Here is a 10,505-nt window from a genome sequence, read left to right as displayed (position 1 = left end):
AAAACAAATACAACAAAAAAGGCTATACATTCTGAGCTTGTTGAGGAGAGCATGTCGACCCAGAAAAGCATTAGGAAACTCATGGGCTAATATTTTATAACATGGACCTGGTTTGAGAGTCCCTGTGTATAGTTGAAGTTTACCAAGTGAACTCACAGTGCCTGGCGAAAGCATTAAGGTACTGTGGTCAGATGAGACCAAAGGTTTGGGGTGTTACATTCGGTCATAAGAGTAACACTGCACATCACCCTGAAATCAACTTTCCCAGTGTCAAACATAGTGGTGGCAGCATGATGCTAGGTCCTTAGCTTGGCCTTAGCAAGGCTTTGATGCTAGGTCCTTAGCTTGGCCGCTTGGCCTAGCAAGGCTTTGATGCTAGGTCCTTAGCTTGGCCTTTGGCCTTGATGCTAAGTCCTAAGCCTGGCCTTTTGTGTACTTTCTATGAAGTCACTATCTTTGATTTTTGCATTTCGGAGATGGAATATGAGCTTGCTCTGTCCACTCCACGCATCGGCCCGGTATTGCAGTACCTCCGGGAACGGTGCATTCGCAATGATCGCAGCAAGGCTTTAGGGCTAGGACCTTAGCTTGGCCTTTTGGCTGAGAGTAAGTGTCCCGGCTCCTAGGCTTTGTAGCGTATTATGAACTGACCGATAACGGATAATGGATAATGAATAACGAAGATAGATCAATAACCCTTAAAAACCCCAAAACCCCCATCATGCTCTGGGGTTGATTTCAGTATTTTCTCGGTTTTAGTAGACCCAGCCAAATAGCTTGATCTGATGTTATAACCTCGATTCATCCATTATCTGCATGGCTTATCTTCAGTAAGGTGTCAGGGGTGCTGGAGACCATCCCAGTCATTTTCAAGCAGTAGGCAAGAGACACCCTGAACTGGACAACTCACTCGCCCATACACACCTAGGGACAATTTGTACTGGTCAATATACCTGACACGCATGTTTTTGGGATGTGGGAGGAAACTGGAGAGAATGCACGGGGAGAACATACAAACTCCGCACAGGAAGGCTGGTAGCTGGATCCCTTGACCTCAGAAATGTGCCATGGATGCTCTTACCACTCATCCGCAGTGTCGTTTAAAATATAAAACTGTTTACTGCTAAAAATATTATTTTGTACTTATTTTTGTATTTTTTTCAAAGCAGTATGTCAATTGAGGCAAGGATATTTTCATTTCTTGTGTTTATTTATGTTTGTGATGTATGTGGTGAAATGGTTCAGATGTAAAGCTGCATTTTGTTGATTCATTCAATGCCAAACACCATTGTTTTTGCACTATTGTGCAGTGCCTAAAAAAGGTCCCTTATCACCCATGATTGTAATTCATAGGGTAGGCAGAATGTTAAAGCACATAACAGATGCTGCCCTACTTACGAACAAAATAGGTTCCGGACGATTGTTCGTAAGTTGAATTTGTTTGTAAGTTGCTTAAGTGCTATATTTTGGATGTTTAAGGTTTATACATAAGTATGTTTAGGCTTGTATAAGTAACCTGTATTGTTTTGTACCAAATAATAAACATTTCATAAAATAATATGCTCTATAAAGATAAATTAAGTTGAGTTTACTTATTTTTGGAAGATTAGCTTCAGGGGTTAGGCAACTTTCTCCTCCGTGGTGAAAAGTGGCTGAAAAAAAGCGATCCAACCCTTTTCTCAACCGCATCAAGCTTTCTTATTCCACTTTCATTTATAATGAAACGGCTCACCTCTTTTTTATACTTTACGCCAACAATATTAAATAGATGCCCGAGATATTAAAGAATAAAAATGTCTTAGCACGCTGGAGATACAGTATCGAATGTTTACACTCAAACTAGGAAGTAGAAGCCGGATTTCCTCTTCGGGGTGGATGTTGGGTGAGCTCTCACAGCGCCCCTTCGCCAGTAGTTGGGGAAAGAAGCACTACAGTACTGTCCTGTACTCATAAAAAGGTGCGCAATACATGATCTAACTAACAGCAATGTCCGGATATTTTCGACATCCCGAGAAAAATGTCCATATCTACCGTCAAATGGTCATAAGTAGGGGAGTGTCTTTACTAAAAAATCAAAGCTAAATGTTTGACGTTGACATTTTTGAACCGTTCCGGCCCACCTGAGAACAGAAAGTCTGGATCCTTGCCCAAATCCAAACTGAGTTCGACATGCTTGAGCTGGATATTCAAATCACTTGGAAAAATAACCCTAAAGAAATAAGGGCATACGATCAAAGAAAGAATATACATCGAGGCGGGGAACAAAAAAAGGCTCGTCTAATGTGTCTTGCGCTGAAATCGCAGGGGAGGTTGAAGCCTTTCAGCGTGTTTCTAAAGCACTTTTCTTGTTCACAAAGAGCTTCTAACATGTGGGCTGGCGCAGACAAGGTCGTGTGATTTCATATCAAACCCAAGGTCCTCCCCACTCTTGCCATTGTGGCTTTAACGCTGCTGCCTCGTCGCCTTTATTAAAGAGGAAAGGGAGAAAAAAAAGAACCTTTTAGTGTGTTGCCTTGTAAAAGCAGTACAATCATACACTATTTACTTATATATATCTTATTTCCCCCCCATCCCCCATACTTTGCCACTTTCTGATTTCTTTCAATAAACAGCTACAAGGCCCAAAGCAACGTCCCCAAAAACTCCTTAAAGTATTAAACACACACATTATTAGTGCAGAGTTGGAGTATGGGGCATTTACGGGCGCAACCTTGAGGTTGGTTCACAGTCTTCAGAGTTTCGCCTCGCATGCGCGATTTGCCGGAACGTTTCGTGAGCCAACGGTTAGCATGGAGGGGAACGTTTCCTGGTCAGTTAGTCCGTCGAGGTTGCTTGGGAGCACACTGACCTTGGCAGCAGGTAGCCCCTCGACGACCCTCCACCCCCCGACAACAAATGCCCATCTTGCTGGACTAGCGAGAGTCGCGTGATGATTCGCATATCGCTAGGCACGGTAGCCCGTCGGCTGTCCGGACAGACTCGGATCCTGTTTGGATAGCGGTGAAACGTCGGCTCTTTATCAATTTCGATAGATAGATAGATGGGTAGGTAGGTAGGTAGGTAGGTACAGACAGACAGACAGACAGACAGACAGACAGACAGACAGACAGACAGACAGATAGATAGATAGATAGATAGATAGATAGATAGATAGATAGATAGATAGATAGATAGATAGATAGATAGATAGATAGATAGATAGATAGATAGATAGATAGATAGATAGGTAGGTAGGTAGGTAGGTAGGTAAGTAGGTAGGTAGGTAGGTAGGTAGGTAGGTAGGTAGGTAGGTAGGTAGGTAGGTAGGTAGGTAGGTAGGTAGGTAGGTAGGTAGGTAGGTAGGTAGATACTTTATTCATCCCTTTAGGGGAATTCACACTTCCGGCAGTCTCCCTTGTTGTTTATTAACTGATTAACAGGATGCCCTCGGGGTGCATTGTTGTACTTTTAGCCACAGCGGAGTGGATGACGTCACACGCTAGTCCAAAAGTTCGACGTCCCTGCGGCAGATGGAAATCTGTGTGCCCAGGGATACACCTCCTTGTGTTAGCAAGTCCCCCTTCTTTCCGCTTCCCACAGGCTTTCGTGTCTCTGTCTAACAGCGCTGAAGCAGGGTAGCTCCTGATAGCATCTCCGGTGGCCCCACGTTAGCGTCCGGGATGCTAGACGTGAGCCACGTTTCCGTAAAACACAGCCAACTGCACTCCCTGTGCGCTTTGATGTTTTTCACCAGCACAGCCAGTTTGGCGATCTTATTTGGTAGAGAGTTCACATTTACCATGATTACGGACGGTACCGAAGACTTATGACGCCGCTAGCCGCTTAGCTAGCTCCTTCTCTCCATCCACGATAGGGCCCCCTCATCACGCCAGCACAAGAAGAGTTGATTCCGCAAATAAACACATTTTTGTGCGTTAAAACCCATGTCCATAGGATAGAAAGTAATCCAAAGTGTCGTTGTCAAACGGGACGAAAAACACAGAAGATAGAAGCAGACAATAAAAACAATAAATCACAAAAAGTGCAAGACAACAGGGAGCTGCTCGAAAGGCTGCTGCTCGAAAGGCTGCCGCTCGCGGCGGCGCCGCTATAAAATTAAATTTTATCCAAAAATTAGGACATTCCCGAGCAAAAGTTTCAGTATCGGATTGTTATCAATCGATAGTACACTGTATTTACTTGGATTAGATCAAAACCAAACTTCCAAGAATCGCCCACCCATCAAATGGATCTTTGACAGTAAATCTGACGTGTAATCAATAGACCTCGATGAATCTAGATGACTTAGGAAAAGGCATTTGATTTAATAATAGCATGTTTTACAACATTGTTTAGGCTGACTTTTTTATCATAATGCTCCATTAAAACATTGTACTTTTTGGCACTTTCAGTAAAAATAGTGTGATTGATAACCTAGTGGTTAGGTTTCGGTGATCTCACCCTCATGATTCGTGTTCGATTCCCGTTGCATCCAATGTTGATCAAAAGTGGTCATCGGTATCTATCCACTGAAAAATCATTGCTCAATCATTGTAATATACTAATATGCATGTTTTTGTAATCTAACTGTGCCTCTACCGTCACAAGTCCATTTGGTATTTTGAAAGTTTAGCATAAAAGACTTGCATTTCACAATCTTTATTCCACAAGTTTATAAAACAGGCAGACTTAAAAATGTGTCACAGGTAAAGCGTGGGAGCTCGGAATGAGCTCATCCTTCACCTTCAATCCAAGTATGCCTTAAGGAGCCAACAGTTCAATCTACGGCCTTGCAAATATGGGGAACTTTGAACAATGACGTCAACGCTGTCGGGGATTACGAATGTAAATAGAAAACTGTGGAGGCCGAAGGACGTGACCCTGTCTCTTGTCCACATCCGCGGGGCCAATGGACACAACAAAGAGTTACCTGGTCACGCAGATGAGACTTGGCTGGGGGGAACATGAGAGCATGAGTGAAAATTATGCTTTTCCTGTGAGCACATGATCAAGTTGTGTATTCAAAAAGTGCCACAGGGGACATGGATGGCTGGGAAATTAAGACAATTGAATTGCAGCAAAAAATTAGAAACTATGCCAGCTGCTATCTTGACTTTGCTGTGTTGATGGTTTGTCCTTGCTGTTTTTCAATGTGGGATGACAAGGGAGACATTTTACACAAACAACCATTGAAAAATAAAAACCTCCTCCTCACCCCTGGTGGGGTGGTGTCTGTTTCATCCTCAGACTCTGATTGTCTACAGGAGGCCTGGGAGTTTTAGAGTTCTGCACCGTAACATACCTGTTACTAGGACTGCACTCTTCTGGACTGAGATTTCAGTTGCTCCTGGAATCTGTTGGAGCCATTCTTCCAGTTTGGGGGTAACTACCTCGAGTGCCCCCACTACCACAAGGACCACGCCTGAATTGACCTTCGGCATTTTTGGCAGCTGACCTTTAAACCATTGGTTCTGTTCCTGTTTCTCAAGTTCCTCCTTCCTGATGTTGGCATTAGGTGGGACCACCACATGTATTATTACCTCTCTCTTCTGCTTTTTGTCAATCACCACTGTCCTGTTAGTTAGCCAGGAGCTGCTTGTCGGTCTGGGAGTTTAAGTCCCACAGGATGCTGTTCTCAGCGACCTTCTGTGGTATGGCCCACCGGGTTCTATGTCATACTGGTTGTGGATGTTCATATATACTATACTATCTACTGGATTGCGCCTCTCCATGAAGCTGATCCACCGAGCATCTTAGACCCTGCCACAATGTGCTGGACTGTTTCAAGCGCGTCTTTGCACAAACTGCAAATGGGGTTTGGCCTGTTCTTGTGCTGCCATGATCAGACCTTGTATGCTGTCCGTCAGTCCTGCATTTTCCAGCCATCTCTTATATTTGACGGCGGTACATTCGATGAAGGGGCTTGTCCTTCCGAGATGTCTGCTCCTCCTCTACACTCTTATCAAGTTTCTGCTGCCTGAGACATTCACTTAGCATGTAATCCTTTGTAGCTATCCTGGACTGTGGCATTGATGTTTACTAGACCCCAGCCTCCCTCCTTCTTCTATGAATGTGAAATATATATATATATATATATATATATATATATATATATATATATATATATATATATATATATATATATATATATATATATATATATAATCCAGCTCCCGGCCTTACTGTGCGGAGTTTGTATGTTCTCCCCGTGCTTGCGTGGGTTTCCTCCGGGCACTCCGGTTTCCTCCCACATTCCAAAAACATGCGTTTCAGGTGAATTGGCCGGTCCGAATTGTCCCTAGGTGTGAATGAGCAAGTGAGTTGTCTGTCCCCGTGTGCCCTGCGACTGGCTGGCAACCAGTTCAGGGTGTCCCCTGCCCAATGCCCGATGATTGCTGGGACGGGCTCCAGCACCCCCGCGACCCTACTGAGGATAAGCGGTGCAGCTGATGAGATGAGATGAGATATATATATATATATATATATATATATATATATATATGTGTGTGTGTGTGTGACCTTTTTATCATTTTTTTCAAGTAGATAAAAGATTATTTCTACAGTTTATTTTACTTCTTTCTGCATTCAGAAAATGTGCTTAAAATAAAGCAAAATTAGGATATGGTACTGGCCATACCTTTCTTTAAGACATGGAGATGCTTAAAATATGTTAAAACAACTGAACAGTAAAAAAAAGATTTCAAATAAGCATGGGGAAGGAATTATGATTATGTCTGCATGCTTTTTGTGTGTATGTGTTCACAGCTGTATTTCAGCTGGTGTTATTCTTAAAATCAAATAAAACAGTATTGAGTCGATTAATGCTCGAGCAGAATCTAAATTGTTGTCTTTAAGACAGGACAGGATACCTGGAATGTTAGGTAAAGAGAAGCAGGAATTGCTTCTCTGCAGCCTTGACACTTTCCAGGTTTCCAAGCACAGCCGGCTCCCAGCTCTGTAAACACGCAGTTTCCTCCTGCTGCCATTCTGTTTGAACAGGAACAGTCAAAAGAGGTCAGCAGTGCGTTGAACTGCAGCCACGCGCCGGCTTCCTTTCTAATAAAAAGTACAAAGAAATAACAGACTGAACTCGGCTGGTCTGCAAATCACACGAGTGAATACTGGAGCATGACAGGCTTAACTCAGTATTGTTATCACACAGAATAACCAGGTACTCCTGACTTTGACATATTCACAAATTAATGATCATCTTTTATAAAAAGAAGTACCTGTTTATGTTCAACAGTTCTTTATCACGGTTCAGGGATCCCTTACTCGCCTCAGTCATCGGAGCACCACTGACTATGCAACTCTGGACAGCTTTCTCCACTTTTGACGGCTCCTGGGCTGTTTTTGCTTCATGACAAAGTTGGCACTAGTCCATTCCTTAGTGTTGTCAGCCCAATTAGTTTTCAGTCTTCCTCTTCTCCTTCCCCCTTGGACTGGTGAATAGTCCTAGGCAGTCCTGATGATCTTGTGGCACACGGTTGACAACAGTTCTAAATAGGGACCAATGCGCCCTCTGATGGTGATAAGCACCGTTTCGTTTGTCACATGGGCTAAGTAGCTGATTCCTGTAGTGGATTTTCTTTTCCGGTTTTACTGTGAGCGTCCATATCTTGAGAAGACAATGTGTCAGGTTTAACCCAACAGATGTAAACAAAACCTATATACAAAAAAGACACAGAGAACGTGATTTTGATTTACTTGCAAGGAGAGATGGCCATAGTCTACATAATGCAGACTACTGGACACTCTGAAAAAGTCTTATGCTCCTTGCCTTTTTATTGTGTTCGGAAGGCCCTAATTTACATAAGGTCTCTTCTGCTAAAGGGAGGGGGAGTGACAATATAAACAGTTGAGACCTGTTTATACAATAACATGTTATCATATTCTATAGTAAACGAAACTAGGCGAGCCTGCGGTCAGAGAGGTCCCTTATCTCGCCGCAGATAGGTGTCGGCTGTTTAGTGAACATCTTGTTTCCTCCTTCTTCAAACACAAGCAAGAAAGGCACACAGTATGCAAAGAAGATAATGCAACAGTAGAATAACATATTTATAGTTTAAATCCATCACAATGGAAGAAACCAGTGATGTTTGGTTAAAGGTTCAAGCTATTGGTGGTTGATGAGGTTTGCGGTCATACGTTGGGGTTCATCAGAGTAGAAAAAGGAATCCAAGAACACGGATGAAAATATTTAAAACAAATTGATGCTCTTTCACGATAGGATATTTCATTTGTTTTATTCTCTTCCAGAATACAGACCGCGCATTGGGCTGCAGAACGCCAACGGCGCTGTACCCGAACACACCTGACGCCGTTTCAGCTGCGTTGTTTTGATGTTCTGGTCCGAGTTGTTTACGCAATTTGTTTTTGGATCATGTTCATGATGGTGAATACAAGTGCATATTTATAACTGTGCCAACAGAAAACTAAAGTGAGGGCTGAGTCAAATAAGATGTGAGCGCTATATTTCTCGAAGACAGCACCTGTGCAATTATATTGTGGATAATAGTCCCAGATTGGAACAAAGATGTGTCTTTTTGTGTTGGCATTAGCAGTTTCCGCGATCCGGGACCAAATTTAATTCGCCTGTTATTGTTCGAAAACTTCAGCGACCTTATATTGACGCCTATGATACCGAAAGAGAAGTGTAACGTACAGTATTTAATAAATAACTTCCACTGCTGTTCCATTCAGATGTATGAAATGAGGACTTGATTTGTGGGTGAACATTTTGAAATATTGTATCTACGTTGTAAACATTTAATAAAGTTCTGTCAAACCCCTTTTCTTGCTCCTTTTATGTATTATATGAATATTTTTGTGCCCTGCGATTAGCTGGGAACCAGTTCAGGGTTTCCCCCGCCCACTGCCCGATGATTGCTGGGATGGGCTCCAGCACCCCCGCGACCCTACTGAGGATAAGCGGTGCAGCTAATGAGATGAGAAGAGATGAATATTTTTGGTAGAACCATAGACGAATTTCTCCTGTTAAGGGTGTCATAAATGTTTTCAGACGTCACCATGGTGTTTTATATTTGGACCGCATGCATTGTGTAAAAGAGCAGCTTGCCGTTTTCCTCTGAGCCGCCACAAAAAAAAAAAACAGTGTTTAAAATGCAGCTAAAAAGTAACACCTTGTAGTCCTGAATTTAAAGTACTTTAAACAGTGGGGCGGCAGTAGCTCAGGAGGTAGAGCGCTCGTCCTGGGATCAAGGGATCCCAGTTCGAATCCCGGCTCGTCCGTGTTACATGTCGAAGTGTCCTTGGGTAAGACACTGAACCCCTAATACACCCAATAAGCAGGTTAGCTTCTTACATGGCTGCAATACAAGGCCGCTATTGGGAAATGTGGAGCACATTGTAAAGCACTTTGGGAAGTCACTGACTTGAAAAGCGCTATATAAATGCAGATCATTTCATTTTATTTCAGTGTTATTGCAGAAACTCCACTACTGCATGAAAATTTCATTGCAAAGAAATGATGCCATTTTGGACGTGTTTAACAAGTTGTACAAAATGTAAGTACATTCTTTTTAAAAGAATAAGATAACAAAATAGTTCGTAGAGCAGGGGTAGGCAAATTTTTGAGTCACTGGCCGGATTGGGTTTAAAGATATGTCAGCGGGGCAAAACTAGCGAGAACAGTAGATAGATCGATTTCTCTGTATCATATCAATCTAAATAATTCAAGGTTCACAGATCCCTTAACCGATAGGCACCACTTCCTAGGGTTTGTCTTGGGCAATTACATGCGTCACCCATCCCTCTCCAGGCTGTTTTTTTAGCATAGGGGTCTGCTCTCCCACATGAAACAGATAGTAATGGTTTCTAGGGTTACCAGTAGCAGGAGTAGCCTCCTGATATGACTCAGATACAGCACCTTCATCATCTGGTTGCTGTTGTTTTTCGGTGTTATGCCACTCTTCGGAGATCACCTGGACCTCAGCAGTACAAAAATACCTATCTAGTTTTTCTCATGCGTTTAAAAATAGTTTAACCTGCAGACATCTAAACATTCATCTAATATTACAATTGATATTTATTCATAAATTGATCAATTTTATTAAACACTCCAAATGAAGCAAAACAATGTATTTTGTCCCTTTTCAAGCAATAGATATGATTATACGCAGTTAAAAAACTCAAAATTAGTTACAATTAGCTCACGAGATTTTGGTGAGGAATTCAATGAATATCTTAATAAATAAAATAAAACGTGATTTAAAAAAGTATATAAAAATGTTTCAAGATAATCCTATATTTAAAGTTTGTAAGTCAAGATCATGAGTTAGGCAGAAATGCTGTTTGTTTGGTTATCTGCAATTTGATTGTTTGACAGACTTGGTACTTGTAGAGATAGTGCAACTTTTTATGGTTAGCTGATTCAGGCAACAATTTCAATTTGGCCCCAAAAAGTGAGTTATTAGTTTTTTTATTGGTGTGCTTTCATATTCAATCATTTAACCACTCACATTTCAGCCATTAGTTGTTGCTAAGCTCAAAAATCTATCTGAAAG

At 42.1% G+C, this 10,505-nt stretch overlaps 1 pseudogene; it reads left to right on the top strand.

Annotated features, from left to right (window-relative positions):
• Nucleotides 1-383: 383 nt before the first annotated feature.
• LOC148353007 (U2 spliceosomal RNA) lies at nt 384-552 on the top strand (annotated as a pseudogene).
• Nucleotides 553-10,505: the final 9,953 nt, after the last annotated feature.

The sequence above is a fragment of the Urocampus carinirostris genome, chromosome 14 (assembly GCF_059441175.1).
Source record: "Urocampus carinirostris isolate Australia breed hairy pipefish chromosome 14, RoL_Ucar_1.0, whole genome shotgun sequence".
Taxonomy (NCBI): Eukaryota; Metazoa; Chordata; class Actinopteri; order Syngnathiformes; family Syngnathidae; genus Urocampus; species Urocampus carinirostris.
This window is presented reverse-complemented; position numbering and strand designations above follow the sequence as displayed.